Source organism: Aotus nancymaae, unplaced genomic scaffold, assembly GCF_030222135.1.
Source record: "Aotus nancymaae isolate 86718 unplaced genomic scaffold, 86718_ANA_hifiasm-v0.15.2.pri h1tg000028l, whole genome shotgun sequence".
Classification (NCBI taxonomy): Eukaryota; Metazoa; Chordata; class Mammalia; order Primates; family Aotidae; genus Aotus; species Aotus nancymaae.
This window is the reverse complement of record NW_026988441.1, coordinates 21,163,859-21,181,462: the sequence shown is the minus strand read 5'-3', so window position 1 is coordinate 21,181,462 and position 17,604 is coordinate 21,163,859. Positions and strand designations below refer to the sequence as shown.

At 40.7% G+C, this 17,604-nt stretch overlaps 1 long non-coding RNA gene across 1 annotated transcript in view; it reads right to left on the bottom strand.

The window, feature by feature from the left end:
• Positions 1–1,083: 1,083 nt before the first annotated feature.
• The window catches only part of LOC105714493 (uncharacterized), a 192,409-nt gene continuing 175,888 nt past the window's right edge, over positions 1,084–17,604 (bottom strand). Inside the window, exons 12-17 of the long non-coding RNA XR_010344303.1 lie at positions 12,992–13,165; positions 10,831–10,948; positions 8,314–8,436; positions 7,930–8,186; positions 7,489–7,572; positions 1,084–2,248 (exon numbers count right to left, since the gene is read on the bottom strand). This is a non-coding gene — a long non-coding RNA (uncharacterized LOC105714493). The remainder of the gene's footprint in view (positions 2,249–7,488; positions 7,573–7,929; positions 8,187–8,313; positions 8,437–10,830; positions 10,949–12,991; positions 13,166–17,604) is intronic.

The following is a 17,604-nucleotide window of genomic DNA, read 5'->3' as shown; positions in this document are numbered from 1 at the left end:
TGAAGGTGGATCAGCTACACCAAGTGTGTGGGCCTCCAGTTTCTCAGAGTCTGGTTTGAACTACTTACAGAACACAGGTCCTTGGGGATCAGGCTTGGGTCTGCCTGTGGCTATAGAGCTTCCCAGGATATGAGCCCAAGACCAACAACAGCCTTTTATATGAACCCATGGGCTCCACCATGAACCTCGTCCTAAAAATTAGCCTCTTGATTTTTTCCTTATTATTATTTTTTACGGAGCAGCTGCTTTCAATGACTTCTCAAGTTTTGCTTCCTGATAGCTACTATTCCAAAGCACTCTAAAAACCAGTTTTACACTTAATAAAGTTTAACTATTCAATATTTTTCATTTTAAAACTAAATAACAGATATTTAAAAGAATATTTCTTTTTTAATGACACTCGCGCCACTATTTTAGAAAGCCGGATGACATCCACCATGCATTCCTATCTCCCTAACTGCCAAATACTCTATTAGTCAAGTTTGTTCATGTTTATAAGATTTTTTGGGGGATGTTTTACTGCTATCAGAAAATCTAACATCTGCTTCTCCAGGGATTCTCCATGTGTTCTGTAGTTTACAACAATTGAAACCACTGTTTTCAAAATACATTTGGAGTAAACTCAATGTACTAAGACTTGATTTCACAGGGAGCTCCATTCAGGCATTCTGGGGTTTTCTCTCATGTGATTTTTACGAATCATGAGACATTTGCTCTGGATTCAGGTGGGTGACATGGAATAACAGTGGAGTTCAATGGAATGCATGTGTAAAATGAAGTTAAAGACATTCGAGTGTGGGGAGCGTATCTGGGTGTCTTTGTTTCTGCCTGGAGCATGGCAGAGGAAAGGACATCCCTTTGACTTTGCTCTTTTAAGAACCATAGTGACAGGGTCACGTCCAGAACATCCCCTTGTGTCCTTCCCTGGCCATCAACAACAACACCGTCCATACACCTTTCTGTGACGTTGGGAATGTTCTACATCTGCACTTCCCAATATAGCATTGCCACCAGTGCCCGGCAGCAATGGAGTGTTGAAATATGACCAGTGAGACTGAGAAGCTGAGGTTTTTATTTTATTTAATATTTTACATTTGAATTTGAATTCTAATATCCATGTACAACTAGTGGCTGTCTGTCTTAATTCATTCTCATGCTGCTAATAATTACCTGAGCCTGGGTAATTTATAAAGGAAAGAGGTTTAACTGACTCACAGTTCAGCATGGCTGGGGAAGCCTCAGGAAACTTACAATCATGCTGGAAGAGGAGCAAACATGTCCTTCTTCACATGGTGGCAGCAAGGAGAATAAGGAGTGCCCAGGGAAGGGGGAAGCCCCTTATAAAACCTTCAGATCTTGTGAGAACTAACTCACTGTCACAGGAGTAGGATGGGAGAAACCACCACCACTATTTATTATCTCCATCTGGTCCCTCCCCTGACACTTGGGGTTTATAATAACTACAATTCAAGATGAGATTTGGGTGGGGACACAGCCAAACCACATTACTCTTATTTTGGACAGTGGAAGTCTAGATGCGTCAGCCACTCTGAGCTCAGTCATTCTTTGCTGTGTCTCCACTGAACACTCTCTGATTTCTCCAGACCACCAATGTCTCTCATCTACACACTCCTTTAACAGAACAAATTACACCACTGGCCCCAAACTATTGACTGCTGTGCCCAGTGCCAGTCCATAGTGTGTTTCAGGAATCACAGCTGCTCAAGTTCAATGGCTACTATGTGTTTTAGGACACACTTGAGGTTTACAGAGAGTACTTAATCAGAACTTTCTTGCCTGCAAGTTTTGTGTCAATTTAGACACGCTCCAGCGAGGTAGGAAGATATCGACTAAACTGTTGGAGAACATAGCTTGGATCTGCAGCCAAAGTCAGCATTCTGATACGTTCCCCTCAAGCTGACAACCTGCGAGTGCTTATCCAGCCTACTGCATGGAGAACTGTGACCTATTTTTCAAGAGAGGCTGGTTATAGAGATCACATAAGGGTAGTGTCTTTAACATATTAATCCTACCTGATAGAAAAATACTGACCAATGAGAGTCCAACTCTTCCTGTTCCTTATCAGACAGGCCTCGCTTCTTTCTGAAGGGGAGAGGAGGATGAAGATCCCCTGAATTTCTTGTGAGTACAGGATTCTTTTTTGTCTCCATCCCATTGCTAAACTGCCTTCTCCTTTATTTTTTTCATCTCTTCTCCAACATCCAGTGAATAATGTCTCCTCTTTTGCCTGTGACCACCAGAAATATAAAAATATTTATTGCCTTGAAAGTTACATCCAATCTGATCCTGAGTTACTGTTATACCTTAAAAGAATTCTTGTAAAATATGTTGAGGAAATTCTTCCATGTTTCATTAGTAAAAACAAAAAATATAATTTATACGCACACACACAAATACACACAGAGATATAATTTTAACCAAAAAAGCCTATTGATTTGGTGTCAAATTCTGGTGCATAAAAGCACCTTTCTAAAAAAGATGCAACAAAGATGAACAAACTTATAAAAATGACTCTAGTGCAAAAATAAACCCCAAAGATTCAGGGTGTGAGAAAGGCCCAAGTGAACTACTGATACTATTCAATAAGTGAGACTTTGTGTAAGAGATGAATTAAAATAACAGACTAAAGGACAAAAACCACTCTGTCCTAACTTCCCTAAAATAATAGAAGAATATTTTAAAACAAAATTAATAGAGAATAAGTACATATGGACAGTGCAAAACAAGAAAATGTGGATCAGCAGACCAGAACATGTGAGGAATTCCTAGAAGACAGAAACCAGATGGGATTAGAGTGACAAGAGTAGATGAATCTATAGCCAAAAATCATATGCAGCATGCAGGATGAATCCCCACATGGCCTTGGCTCACCCAGCTCTTCCCCCTTTCTCACTTGTAGTTCTCAAAAATAACTATAGAATGTGCCGGGAATGTAACATCCTGAGATAACGAGGAACTGGCTAGAACAGAGCCCGGGCTGTTCCTGCTCGTCCTAGAACACGATGTCCTTCAGTGCATTAGCCCAGAAACTCAACTCTGCCTGGATATAAAACCCAGGCAGAGTGGTCTTTTGGGGTCCATCAGTTCCAGGGCAATGTAATGTGAGACACTGAGATAAGACTACATTTACAGGGCTTGCTCCTGGGGCACTGGCTCACCTTGATATCTGTAGGTAATAAAGTTGCTTTGCTTAATTTGCTATGTTAGCCTTCTGCTTCCCTAGATTTATACAAGTGATAGAATAACCAGTGACTAGTGAATGTGCTAGAAAAACCAGGGCTCACATGGTGAACCCTGCTTCACACCACCACAGTTACTTTCAAGCTAAAAACGAATGCTGGGCATGGTGGGGAACACCTGTAGTCCTAGCTACTCAGGAGGCTGAGGCAAGAGAGTCACTTGAACCCAGGAGGCAGAGGTTGCAGTGAGCTGCGATTGTGCCACTGCACTCCAACAGAGCAAGACTTCATCTCAAAAAAAAAAAAAAAAAAAAAAGCAATAAATACCATTAATGTCAAAACATGTGGGATATAACCAAAATAAGACTCAGAAAAACAGTTATGACTGCATTTTTTAGAACCTGAAACAAAAGTTAAACAAAGGCCAGGTATAAACAAGGAAGTATTCAAAAAAAAACAAAAAACAAAAAACAGCAAAGTAAGCTCTAAGAAAGTAATTTAAAAAAAGAAAAATAGAGGAAAGGAATTAAATAGAACAGCAATATGAAAAGCACACCTTATCAGTGAATCCAAAAGCCAAATCTTTCTATGACAACACTGAGGACAACAGTAAGAAAGTGGACGGGGCCAGGACTGTTCCACCAAAGGCCCCTGGAGTGATTTCCTTTATGTAACACATGTCACCATTTTCACTATGAATGGGTGCCTCATGATGTGTGCCATTTATGCGAAACTAATTCTGTGTCTTTACAGTGTTGCTCTCCTCCATTGAACTACCTTAGCACCTTTGCCAAAAAGTCAACTTCACATATGTATGTGTGGCTCTATTTTTTTGGCTATTGCCTGTCTTGAAACTCTGTTATCAAATGCATATGCATTTAAAATTATTTCTTCTTGGTGAATTCACTCTTTTATTATTTTGCAGTGTCTTTCTTTGTCATTGACAGTATTCTTTGTTTCAAATTCTACTATATCTGATATTAAGGTACTCACACCAGTTTTCTTACGATGAATGTGGGCATGGAAAATCCTTTTCCCATTCTTTTATTTTTAATCATCTATGCCTTTCTATTTGAAGTAGTTCTCTTGTAGACAGCATGTATTTGTTTTTAGTAGTAGTGCTTTTTATATAAGCTGACAATTTATTCTGCCTTTTAATTGGGGTATTTAAGTCCATTTTATTTATTGCAATTATAGATAAGGTTGGATTTAATAGTACCATTTTGTTAGCTCTGTTCTTTTTGTTACATCTGGTTTTTTTCCTCATTATGCCTACTTTTGAATTCAGTAACTTTATGATTTCATTTTATCTTCACTATTTGCATATTAGTTACACATTTTCTTAAAGTTTTTAGTAGTTACTCTATGGTTTCAATATACATCTTGAATTTCTCACCTTCAAAAAATTTTATACCATCTCATGTATAATGTAAGACACTTACAATAATATTTTCATAATTGCTTCTTTCCTTCTTTGTGCTATTATTATGGTGCATTTTCCTTTTTACATAAATTCCATAATACATTGTTACTATTTTTGCTTTAGATAGATAATTATATTTTAGAGTGATGAAAATAAGAAAAAAATATGCCATTTTTATATTTACTTCATGTTTACCATTTCTAGAGATCTTCATTTATATGTAGATCCAAGTTTCTATCTGATACTACATTTCTTTTGCCTGAAGAACAGTAACATATTTTGTACTGGCTCCTGTTGGTTAACTGTGCATTCTCTCAGGTTTGTTTTTTAATTTCCTGTCTAGAAAGTGTTTATCTCACTTTTAATTTTGAAAGATATTTTAGCTGGATATAGAATTTTGAGTTAATAGTATTGTTTCGAATGCTTTAAAAATGTCTTTCCATTGTCTTCTAGCTTCCCTAGTTACTGAAAAGAACGCTGCTATAGTTTTCTTCTCTTTCTTTCTCTTGGAAAAGAGTCTTTTCTTTCTTTGCTGCCTTCAAGATTTCTCTCTCTCTCTCTTTTTTTTTTGCAGTTTTACAGTGATGTATGTAGGAGGGCATTTTTGTCCTTATCTTTTGTAATTTATACTGATTCTCTGAAATTCCTGGGGCTTTGATTTGGTGTTCATCACTAATTTTTTAAAAAGTGATCATTATCTCAATAAATACTTTTTTAGTGCACCTTCTGTCTCCAATGGCATTCCAATGACATTCCATTTGTATGTTTATTTAACAGTCTGATATTGTCCCACAGCCTTTGGATGCTTTGTTCTGGTTTACTTTTCACTCTTTTCTCTTTCTTTTTGTGTTTCAATTTGTCTAATTTTATTGAACTATCTTCAAATTCACTGATTCTTCTTTCAGTTGTGTTGAGTCTACTGATGTCCATTAAAAGACTTTGTTTCTGGTATCACGTATTTAAAAAAAAATCTAGTACATCCATTTGACTTTTTTCTTATGGCTTCCCCCTGACTGTGGAAATTTCTCCATCTAATTACGGATATATTCATTTTCTCCCACTGGATCTTTTACACATTAATCACTGTTATTGGTAAATTGTTATTTGATGGTTTCTACACCTGGTTTTTTATGGGTCTGACCATGAGTAGTATTTTTGTTTTCTATCGTGTTTTGTTGGGACTGTGTGTGTGTGTGTGTGTGTGTGTTGATCTTTTACATATCTTGTAATTTTTGACTGAATGCTAGCATCATGTGTAGACCAGAACTGCTGAGATATATAGCATTTATTCCTCAATATTTACATTTTTCTTTTTTTGTTTGGCTGCTCGTATGGTTTGAGTCAATCTAGTCAGAAATTGGTTTTATTGTTGCCATGGTTACTCTCCATGCACAGTCTTTAACTTCCATTAGTAATGGGTTGTTATTATTTTGTGCTTGGGTGCAGGCTGATGAGCCTAAATATATTTCTCAGAATTACTGCTACACCCTCAGATTTTAAATGATCTTTGCTCATCCGCACCGCAGGAGGAGTCGCTCACCATGCTTTTGCCTGTTCTCCAGTGGCAGAGTGCTGTTGCTTCTTTTGGTGCTTGTTAGATAAGTAGTAATTGTCAACGAGGCCTCTCTCTTGTCCTTTTCCAGCCATAATCTTATAAAGGACTTTCGTGACTTGGCACAAAATGGCAAATAAAGACGTAAAACTACACCCAACTTTATTAGTCATTAGAGAAATGCAATTTAAAACCACAATGAGATACCACTATATGCATGACTAAAATTTAAAAGCCTGAAAATACCAAAAGTTGACCAGTATGCGGAGTTACTGGAAACCTCGCACACTGATGTTGACAATACAAAATTGTACATTCACTTTGAAAAAACAGTTTGGGACTTCCTTATAAAGCTAAATACATAATGACCACATAATGGAAAAATCTCTTTTAGATATTTTCCTAAGAAAAATGAAAATATACTTTCACACAAAGACTTGTTTCATGCATGTTCATAGTAGCGTTATTCCTAACAGCCCCAAACTGGAAACGACTCAAATGTCTATCCACTGGAAAACGGGTGAACAAACTGTAGTATAGTCATACAGGAGGATATTACTCATCAATAAAAAAGAAATTACTACTCCGCATAATATGGATGAATCTCAGAAGTATTATGTGGATGAAATAAGTCAGACAAATAAAACTTCTTCATATTATATAATTCTGTTGATATAAAATTCCAGAAGAAATAAAAACGAATGAAAGCAGTTGTTTTTGTGATCATGGTAGGAAAAGAGGACTGACTATAAAGGAGCCTGAAGAAACTTTTTGGAGTCATGGAAATATTCTACATCTTGATGGTGATGGTAGTTACAAACCATGTGCATTTGTCAAAATTTATCAAACTGACATACTTGGAATTGGTGAATTTCATTGTATATAAATTACATCCAATGATTAAAAGTAAAAGGTGAATAATTGTTCCAATTAAGTAAGAGAAGCACAGGCGTAGGCTAGGGGAAGGTCTATGTCCTTGAACCCTTCTTCAGCTGAAGCACTTCTCAGGAACCACTAAACTTCTATACATCTCAGTCTGAAAACCAGTGGCTTAGTTTTCCCAACTTGTGTGTGCTTGAAAATTAGAGCCAGAGGTGATGTGAATTTCCCAGATCATATAGTTTAATAATCTCAGCTCTAGAATTTTAACCAGAATTATATAAGGAACCAACAGATTTTTAAGGAGATAATCAATTATCTTTTATTCATTGCTTTCATCTTCTAAATAATTTTTGACTACCAACTATATATATGACATAAAGCTGCTATTGGAGTGATATACAAAGAGTTCACAAACCTGGCACTCTGCATACCTTCTTTTGAGAAATGAAATTCACATAGGATTTATTTCTCTTTCTCAGGAGTGATCCAGGCTGACTGCAAAAGTACATCTTTTACTGCAATTATAACAGAAAAAACACATAGAATTTCAGTTATGAATTTGACCAGCTTCCCGCTGGTCAAATCTCCTCTGTGCACAACGCATTCAGATCGTCACTGATGAAGCTCTCTGGGTGATGTGCTTTCCTAGGAGCTGCTGTGAAAACAAAGGGTCCAGGGAGGTTCTGGGATGCAGCCAATCCTTTGGGACTGGTAGGTGGGTAAGTCCAATGGAATTTGAGACTAGGGAAGCCCATTCACTGCTTCTTCCAGGAGGGACCATCTCTTTTCTGGAGCTTCAAGTTTACCCAGGAAGAATATCACAGGTTTCAGAAAATTGATTTTAAAAAATGGCTATTTTGGGATCCACTTGCCTTTTCCTCTTTCCAAAGAGGAATCATTCTTGGAGGCTCTGACATCAGCACCACTCCCACTGCTCCAGCACGGCCATTAATCACCCATCAAATTCCTGCCTTATTTCCTTTTGGCCTTGAAAATTATATGTCTTTCCTTTTGGCCTTGGAGATTATATGTCTCAAACTCTCTTAGTTGCTCCTTTTTTTCCCTCCATTTTTTTTTTGCCCTTTTTTTTTCTTTTATGCTTTTATTTTTTCTTTCTGAGGGATGAGGACTGGGGAGGAGAAAGCCATTGTCAATTAATAGAGAGACATTTTCACCAGGTGTTTCTCAATTATCACATTGGCAGCAAGCCCCTTCTCTGTAAATTGTATTGAGGAAAAAAAAAAAAAGAAAAATACCTCTCTGTGCAGACATCCTCCCTGGGATTGTAACCAGCTCTGTGTCTTCTTTCCTCAGAAGGACAGTCCTCCTCTGGGAACAGCCCTGCTTAGAGCTATAAGCAAAGCCAAGGTTGCTGTCTCCTGAAATATCATGATTTGAATGTGTTAAAGTGTATGATTATTATTAGATCTTAAACACTCTAGATTTGCTCCCTCATTCCACACAAGTTTCAGAAATAAACCCGCGACCAGTCTCCAGGAGAGATTGATGCTTATTCTGTGTCAGAGGCCTGGTCCCCAGACGTCCCCATAAATTTGTCTGCTGGAAGACCATAAACATAATTCTGAGCATGGAAGTTATTTAGATTTGAATTAATTGCTTTTTCAGTTGTTTTCAAATATGCAAATCGAAATAGCCAAAAAGGAAAAAAAAAAACAAAACACATCTCTATATAAAACGAAAAAAAAAAAAGCAGCCCATTCTCCTGGGGTGATTCTAGAATGTCCTTTGCCAAGGTGATCTGCTTTTTGTCAACAAAATGGCAAAGGTGCATTTTTTTTTTTTTTTTAAATGACCCATGTCTGTGCGGGTATTTCCTCGTTCTCTGACATTTTCTTAGTGGAGTGATCAAGTATTTCCTGTTGGTCAGAGCCTCTTTGACTTCAGCAAGCTACCACAAAAAAAAGGAGATTATTAAATCAACTGTGGAGAGTAAAAGTGCCTTGGCCAGTCCTTAGAATGTGCAGGAAAATGATTTTGTAGAGAAGGCTAAGGAGAATGCAGGAAGACGCGTTTATCGTCATTAAAAGTCACCTAATGACACAAGCTAGGCAGTTGGCGTTCTTCTCATCAGTGAGGTCAGAAGCGTCCCTGCTTACAGCTGTTATGACCCAGCACGCTGGCTTCGATGGAGACCTTGAGGGACCTCTTGGGGGGAAGCATGGTGGTTTATCTGGGGACACAACTTGTAAACATCTCTCATCTAGGAATATCCATGAAACCTCCTGAGCTTGGAGAGATGCCCAGCTTGTGCCAACTCCTGTATAACAAGCTCCAGATGCTTTCTCTACTCCGTGCCAGGTGGGATTCCCCGAGGTTTGCCCTTAACCCATCTCCTCAAAGTCCAAAGTCAGAGATGGGGCAGTTCTGGGGTCAGACACTTGCACGCAGCTGGATTGCCTTTACCTTTAGTGTTCTCAAGAACCACTAAATATCCATGCATTTCAGTCTGAAAACCAGTAGCTTAGTTTTCCCCACTTGTGTGCACTTGAAAATGAGAACCAGAGGGGATGTGAGTTTCCCATGTCCCATGCCCTGCTCCAGTGAGTGTTCATCTTTTAGTTATGTCCATTCATAATCTGCCCAGACAGGGTCAAGTTCAGCCAGGAGACGGGACTCCCTCTCTCTCCATGACATCAGTGGTCAGTAGTCACTGGTCAGATAGTCACATGAAGACTCAGTTTTTGAGCAGATTTGAGTACAAGTCCTGAGCTAGGAAATACAGAAGTCAGAGGAAAATGTAATCTTAAGCTCCTCTCTTTGCTTTAGGCCAGTTCCCCAGAAGCACAGCTTAAGATGGCATTCTAGGGCTAATGACTTATTAGGGAGGTGCTCTCAGGAGAAGCCAGTGAGAGGTGCAGTTTGGGGCAAAAGAAGAATCAGGCCAAGGACTGGTCATAGCTGAAGCCTAGCCTCAACTTGAGTGCACTGGAAATTCCAGGAGGGTGCACAGTCCCAGGTTACTCTGGGTTGTGGGGGGAGAGTGAGCTTCACGCATTTATTTCTGACTGTCATGGGCTACGGATGGCCTGAAGGAAGGAGAGCACAATCTTTCTGTGTCTCTGCTCAAGGCAGCTCCTGAGGGCAGGTCTCCTGTGGGTGGAGTGCCTCTGGGAGCACCTATGCTTTTAGCACTGAACTGTGGGTGCTCAGGCTCATTAGTGGGCATCTGGGCAAAACATTAAGACTGTGCAGATGCAGCTGTAGTGGAAAACAATATGGATGCATGGTCACAATAGACTTCCTAATACACTCCCAGGTCTCAGCCTTCGGCCATGCAAGGAGGGAAGAGGTGTTGCCCACAGAGCAAGTGCTTCCCCAGCCACGGGACATAGGGTCAGGGCTATAGCCAGGCTCACCCCAGTGACAAGGATGTCTGTCCCGCATCCCTGCCACATGAAGCAGTAAAACAGCAGCTCTTTTGGCACAGAGGGAAAAAGCCAGGATCAAGGTCCCACCTTTCAGCACCACTTACCTGCTGGAGTCTTTGGGCATCATGCCAAGCCCTCCCTGAGGGCTGGCTGTGACTTTCTCATAGGGTGTTTACTCTCTAGCTTTTCAGCTTCCTGGCCCCTGAAAGTGTCTATGAGTGTAACCTCAGAATATATGCATGGAGACTCAAGATTGACAGAGGGGCCGGGTGTGGTGGCTCATGCCTGTAATCCCAGCACTTTGGGAGGCCAAAGTGGGTGGATTACTTGAGGTCAAGAGTTTGAGAATAGCCTGTCCAACATGGTGAAATCCAGGTTGCTCACCTGTAATCCCAGTTACTTGGGAGGCTGAGGCAGGAGAATCGCTTGAACCTGGGAAGCAGATGTTGCAGTGAGCCAAGATTGCGTCACTGTACTTCAGCCTGGGTGATGGAACGATGCTCTGTCAAAAAAAAAAAAAAAAAAAAAAAACAGAAAAGATTGAAAGTGGGACACACACTGACCCTTGCAAGGGCAGATCATCAGAGAAATGAAGAGGAGTGCCAGGCATCAGGACCTTAGGGTCACAGGCAGAGGTGGGCCTCCCTGAGAGGAGAAGGCATAGCCAAGAGGTAGGACTTGGTTCCAGATTAGATGATCAAAATCCAGAATACAGGCCCACGTCCTCAAGTTGTCCTTGTTACTCTGACCCTTTGACACGTGGTTCTTGTGCTGGGCCAGGGCCACTGGGTTTGTCTTCCACAGAGTCACTCACTGTGTGACCTCAAGTCCCTGCCAACTGCTTTTCCTCACCCAGACCTCAGGATCTCTTACCCGGACCAATGCTCTTGCCCCGTCTGCCCTCAGCAGCCCACTTCTTCCCACCTGATCTATCCTAACCTCCACAGCAATCTGCTTTCAGCTCAGATCACATTCCTTCCTTAAACATTTTTTAGATGCCCCCAAAGCCTGGGGTGGGTCCTCTGGCCATCACCAGAGGAATCCAGCCCATGGGTGGTCCATGTGAAAGGGCAGTCCTGATGTATCAGGAGGCCGCTTCTCAGAAAACTTCGGGTTCTGAGTTAACACAGCAAAGTAAAAACTGTCAGCCCAGCCAACGCTCTGCTCAGGACGTGTCTAAGGACACCAGAAGCTCTGGAAGGAAGAAGGCTCAGGGTCCCCTCATGGAGGAAGTACATCCTTGGCCCACGTCCTCTGCACCAGAGCTGTCAAGCGGGGAAGGCAGGCAGCTGGAGAAGCTGGGGAAGATGCTGGAGACCCACCCTGGGAAGGCCCTCCATCCCTCCACCCAAACTGCACGCACTAGAATTGACTTGTGCTCTACTGGGGCACCTGAGCCCAGCCTGCACCTACACATACTCAGTCAAAGACAGTGAAGCAAGAGGAACACACGTTTGAGCTCTGACACACACCTAAGAAGATACTTCCTCCAAGCACATATCCATTATGGTGAGTGCAACAGTGATATCATCCAAAGAACAGAATACTGAAAGGCACTGCAAATGTGTGTTCTCAGTTACGGATTCATCTGGAAGCTTTCAAAACTTCCAAGACCTCATTCCAGGCTTAGCCAACAACCATTGCTACCTTAGTGATTGAGTGAACATTATTTCTGGGATAAATTATATTTCCGGGAACATTATATTCCAGGTCCCTCTCTTGTCAAATGAGGGATCTTAAGGTACACGCCCTGCCCAAGGTCATGCTGCCAGTTGGGCTGAAGGGCAGAGAGAACCTCTCTGTGAGGTATGGTTTCTTCCTGGAAGCTCTCTGGGGAGCCCTGAAACTCAGGTGGCCCAGGGACAATGCCGTTGGATCTGGGGTACTGGCAAGTACTGACATTGATGATTGATAGATGATGAAGCTGAAGATCAGGGATTTTTCAGAGATCTGCCCAAGTTCAGGAAGCTAAACTTCAATGTATCCATTCAATCTATTCTAAGAAAGAAAAATTTTTTTGGAAACTGATTATTATAAAGTCTGCTTGCAAGAATAAACATCAGAAGCTGTAACGACAATTACAAAATTAACCAAACCTACAGTAATAACAGAACAAACAAAAAAGAAAAGAACGACAAGCTTGCTGTTTCAATCAGTAAATTACAAAATAAAGCTGCAGTAATTAAACACGGTGAAGTGCATTTCACAGGTTAACACAGTGCTTTTGATTGTAGGTTGGAGTCACCCTAGAGTTTAAGAAAAATACAAATTCACAGGCCGCTCTCAAAGAGATGCTGATCTCATTGGTCTAGATGAAGTGTGGCCTGGGCTTCACAGTTTGTAAGTGCTCTTTAGATTATTATAACCAGCAGCCCACAGTTAAGAACCACTGGATTAATGGAAGGAAATCAACTGGAGAGATTGTTAAAAATGCAGGTTCCTGTATCTGGGTCCACTGATTCAGGCTCTGAGAAGGGGTGTATGAGAAACAAGGTACCCCAACACATATCAACGTTTTGGAAGCTTTGGAAAAGAGAGTTCTTACACAGTTCCACATACAGGTGGGCATTCAGTAGATTCTAAAGGTGACATCTCAAAACACCGAAGGAGAGTTGTAGCAAGGGCGTTGGTGTAATCCACTGGCCGTTTGAAGACCAAGTTGGATCTTGAGTTCACTTCTTCCAACTAAAACCATAAAGAAATAGGATTCCTCAAGGACCTAGAAATAGAAATTCCATTTGACCCAGCAATCCCATTACTGGGCATATATCCAAAGGATTATAAATCGTTCTACTATAAGGACACATGCACACGAATGTTCATTGCAGCACAGTTTACAATAGCAAAGACCTGGAACCAACCCAAATGCCCATCGATGATAGACTGGACAGGAAAAATGTGGCACATACACACCATGGAATATTATGCAGCCATAAAAAACGATGAGTTCGCGTCCTTTGTAGGGACATGGATGAACCTGGAAACCATCATTCTCAGCAAACTGACACAAGAACACAAAATCAAACATCACATGTTCTCACTCATAGATGGGTATTGAACAATGGGAACACATGGACACAGGGAGGGGAGCACTATACACTGGGGTCTGTTGGGGGGGAATGGGGGGACAGCGGGGGGGTGGGGAGTTGGGGAGGGATAGCATGGGGAGAAATGCCAGATATAGGTGAAGGGGAGGAAGGCAGCAAATTACACTGACACGTGTGCACCTATGCAACAACCTTGCATGTTTTTCACATGTACCCCAAAACATAAAATGCAATAAAAAAAAAAAAGAAAAGAAACAGGATTAACTAACTACCTTCTAATATTGTGCTGGAGAAAGGCTTTCTAAGGAAGACAGAAACTTTATATAAAGAAAAAATGTAATAGATTTGACTGCCTAAAAATGAAACTAAGTCATGAACTGCAAAATATATAAACTAGAAGCAGCAAAGTGCAAAAAAGGAAAGTTGCCACACATATTACAGATAAAAGCTTAGTAATCTTAATTTGCCAAAAAATAAAATTTTAAATGAACTTTCATAAGCCAAAAGAAAAATCAGCATTCAGTAAAAAATTAAGCAGTAAACACAAAGAGGTAAATTACAAAACAAAATGTGCAGTCAATACATACTAAAAAAGATGTTCTACCTCATAAGTAATCAAAAGTGCTAAATAAAAATCAAAATGACTCATTTTTTTTTTCACCCATCATATTGGAAAGGATTAAAAGTTTGACAAAAATCAAAAATAGCAGGGATGTGGGAAAATTGACATTCTCATGCACTGTTGTTGGAAATGTAAATTGGTATTCCTTTCTGGAAGGCAGTTTGTCAACTGAAATTAACTTTTTTTAAAATAAGAAGCATGCCTTTAGCCTAGTAATCATATGCTAGGGAATTTATCCTAAGGAGATAATTGCTAAGTGATGCAAAGATATAGATACAATAGCATTCATTAATGATTTTAATAGTGAAATTTTAGGAGCAACATAAATATCTGTAAATAAATGATTGGTTAAATAATATATTATATATATATATATATATATATATATATATATATATATACACACACAACAAAAGCCCCCACATTTGAAATAGTGCATTTCTATAGATTTCTAGTTACTGAAATGATGTGGCTCTTTTACACCTCCTCTTTTGTACACATTATTTCTTCTCCCTGGATTGCCCATTCCCCCATGCTGTCATATGTGGTTCCCTCCTGGGAGTGCCCGACCAGCTCAAATTGCCCCCCTTCTGTGAAGTTGTCTGTCCCTTCTGAGCCACATAAGTAGTCACCCCTCTTACTACCCAAAACATTCCTTTACCATTCCCATGGCAGCACTTGTTCACTCATTCATTCAATACTGAATGAACGAGTTTTTACTGAGCACCTACTATGTATCAGGCTCTCTACAGGGCTCTTACCACCCTCTCAAGTAGTTGACTTTTTTGTGGCCATCTTTCCCAATGGATTGCAAACCTCTGCAGAGTAATAAAGTGCGTGATTTATTCTGTTATCCCAGATTTCAACTTGGTACTTGGCATATGAGCAATACTAGCTTATTGAATAAAAGGAAGAATGAATGAAAGGGTGAGTGGATGAATGGATGGGTGAATGGAGAGGTGGATGAATTGAAGGAAGCATGGGTAGATAAATGAATAAGTGGGTGGTTTAATGAATAGAAAAAAATTATGGATGGATGAATGGGTGGGTGGATGGATGAGTGAACAGAAGAACACATGGGTGGATGTTTGAATGGATGGATGGATGAAGGAACAGAAGGAAAGATGAACAGATGAATGGATGAATAGATGGTTGAATTGATTGGTAGGTGAATGGATGAATGAGTGAATACAAGGAAGGATGGATAGATGAAAAGATGGGTGAGTATATGAATAGATGGATGGGTGAATGGATGTATGGATGAATGAATGGAAGAAAAGATCGCTATAGGAATTGGTGGATAGGTGGATGGATGAGTGAATGGATGGGTGGATAGATGGAGATAGATAGATAAGTGAGTAAGTGAGTGAGTGATTGAGTGGTAGGGAAGACAGACAGATGAATGTGAAAGGATTGGGTGGTTGAGGAGATGGAGTAGATGCATAGGTTAGTAAAAGGATAATCAGATAAGTAGGTGAGCAAATGGAAAGGATGCCGTGTTCCTCAGTCCACCTTATTGCCATCCTGCCTCAGGAAGGACATTCAGAGAATGCTTACCATTAAACACTCTTTCCACAGCTAAGTATGGGATCTACAAAGTGTTAAAAATTATCAAATAAAAATTATCCACAGCTATGTATGGGATCTACAAAGTGTTTGAGAAAATTGGCTCTACCATAACAAAATAAAAAATTCCCCTGTAAAACAAAAAGCAACAAGTTTGTTCCACAGACATTGGACATGTTGAGAAACCAACAGAGGAGAGAGAAGCAACTTAGAGATTATTGACAGTAGGAACCCACTTCCATGCCCAGGCCTGAGTGAGAAAGGAAGAGTTCAGTTACCAGATCCAGGAGCAGCCCATATGTTGGCATCTGAGACTATCCCGATAGTCTCCACCAGTGGGAGGCAGTTGCAGAGAAAGTGCAGTCAGTACCCAAGTGAGAGGACGACACCCTTGCTTCTCTTTTCCTCCTCCCCTAACTCACCCACCTGTGCCGCCCACTGGCCAAACCCAACAGGGAACCAGCTGGCAGGGGAACCTGGAATCATGGGGTCCAGGTATCAGCAGAGCAGGGAGTGACACATGCATCTGAGGACAAACAGGCCAACAACTGCACACCCGACAAAATTGAAATCAATAAATATTTAAATGTGTCCACAATGTCACATTATTTGTCAGCCAAGCAACTGCAAATGAACTCTTACATATGTTATGAATAAATTATGTTGGGTGTGTGTACATTTTAATACAGCCGATGTGGAGGGGAGGAGCACCTGGGGACAACGAGGCCTTCAAGTGACCCTCCGGACACTCTTCTTATGGTGCGAGTCTCAAGGCTCAGCTTCCTGTTCTCTAATAGAGTAACTTTGGGCAAATCACTCAGTTTCCCGCTCTTTAAAGTCCACGTCAATTTTTCAAGATCCCTGTGAAATGAAAGTAAAATAATGTTTGTAGAAGTACCCAGGACCCCATCTGACCTGATGGAAGCCATCATTATCATTACTTCTAAGAGGCACTCAGCCAGCCAGAGGAGGCAGGCACAGGTGCCCTTCAGCAGAGCACTTTGTCGTGACGACGTAACAAAAACCTGAAGAAGTGCATCTTCCTAAAATTAAAAATCTCACGTCCATCAACTCATGGCGAAGACACCATGGTGGACGTGGGCAATGATTTAATGACCAGGACACTCATCCCAGCCTATTTATATTAGTGCACATATTATATTCCTAAATATTGAGCAGGAAGGGGTAAATTAAATGAGAGGGTATCAACACAATGGAACATGGAGAACATACGTGTTCATGTATGTAAATGTCTACAAATTTGTTTTCAGCTATAGTCTCTGAAACTAAATTATGGGTATTGTTTTCCTTGCTTTCTTTGCTTAAAAAAATTATCAGTGATAGCTGTGCCAGTTCAGCTGACCCAGTGCCACAGTTCGAAAAAGAGCGACATTGACAGAGCAGGAACTAAGGACAAACTACTTGACTGAGGTCCTTCTCAGTGACGTCACTCTGCTTGCTGATGAGCTGGCCACTCATGGTGGCCCTCAGGCAGCTAGCACTCACAGGCTGGAAAAGTGAGTCTTCTAAGGCATGCCTCCAGGGTCCTCTGTGCTCTGCCACTGCATGGCCACCATCTATAGTCACAGGTACAAATCCCTAAAAAACCTCCCTTCTTGGTCTGCAAGGACTTAAGCCCTGGCTTCGGGACCATTCACATGGAGTTATATGTAGCCATAGCTAACACACCTGCTTGTAAAAACTTTGCATTTTCTCTTTGCTTTTATTTTTCCCCCAAAAATTTGAGACAGCTTCAGTGCATTCCTGGGAATCAGCACCTGCTAAAACACACTGAAGCAGAAGGTAGAGATGAAACCCAGGGAGCGTCAATCAAGTGGCTTTCTGCAGGCAGCATGTGTGGCTTTGGAGTAGCCTCTGGGAGCCCATTCACCTCTCGGGTCTCAAGCATCTTCTCTGTGAAGG